The following is a 977-nucleotide window of genomic DNA, read 5'->3' on the forward strand; positions in this document are numbered from 1 at the left end:
ACAACCTGTGTTTCCTGGTTCTGTGTTTGAGTGACGTGTGTAAAACAGGTGTGTCTGTAAAGCAGTGTGATAAGCAGAGATGTATAAAGTACTTGAGTAATTACTTGAGCAGACCCAGACTTGAGTAAAAGTACAAGTGCTCTATCAAAAAAGTGGAAGTTGAAGTGCTCTTTAAAGGGGTCATATAATGGCATTTTTGTGCAAGCTAATATGATTCTTTTGGGTCTAAATTGAAAGTTTGTAATATACTTTAATTAAAAATTCTCATTTGTATTGTAAGAAAACACTCATTTTACCTGGTCAAAAACAGCTCTGTTTTCAGCACGCCGTTTAAGTGCATGTGTCTTTAAATGATAATGAGCTTTGCTCACCCCGCCCCTCTGTTCTGTGCGTACACCGTTTGTAACACAATAACACATTAACCATAACACGTTGTTCATTATAAACGTGGGATTATGAATTATATTGAGAACGTCGTACATAGAAAACATGCCGAAATGTACCCTGAGTGTAAACCTTAGCCGCATTCATCGTGAAGCGTGCTAGCGATTTGCAAAGATTAATATAAAGATTAATATAAAGGTTAATAAAACGTTACACACTTCTTCTGGAGGTGCAGCAGGAACACGAATAGTTGGTACCGATCCTTTTTTCAGGAGCAGCTTCTTAGCAAAACCAGCTTTATTCTGACCCTTGTTTATAAAGCAGTCTGGTGTGTGAAATGATTCGCGCAAACATGAAAGCATTGCTGTTGATCGTGGGGAATATTCCCTTCGAAAACAAAACTCAGCCACTGCGTCTTCAGCTGTACGGATTTAGGAACATCAAAATGATGCTGTGTTCCTTATTACACCCAAGAACAGAACACCACAATCGCTTAGACGCCATTCTGCTCCAGCGTATCAACAATGCGGACTATGATGACAGCTCGCTCATGAGCGAGGGCGGGTCTATGTTGAAACGCTGCTGTCAATCAA

This window comes from Leuciscus leuciscus (genome assembly GCF_965113295.1).
Source record: "Leuciscus leuciscus genome assembly, chromosome: 4".
Classification (NCBI taxonomy): Eukaryota; Metazoa; Chordata; class Actinopteri; order Cypriniformes; family Leuciscidae; genus Leuciscus; species Leuciscus leuciscus.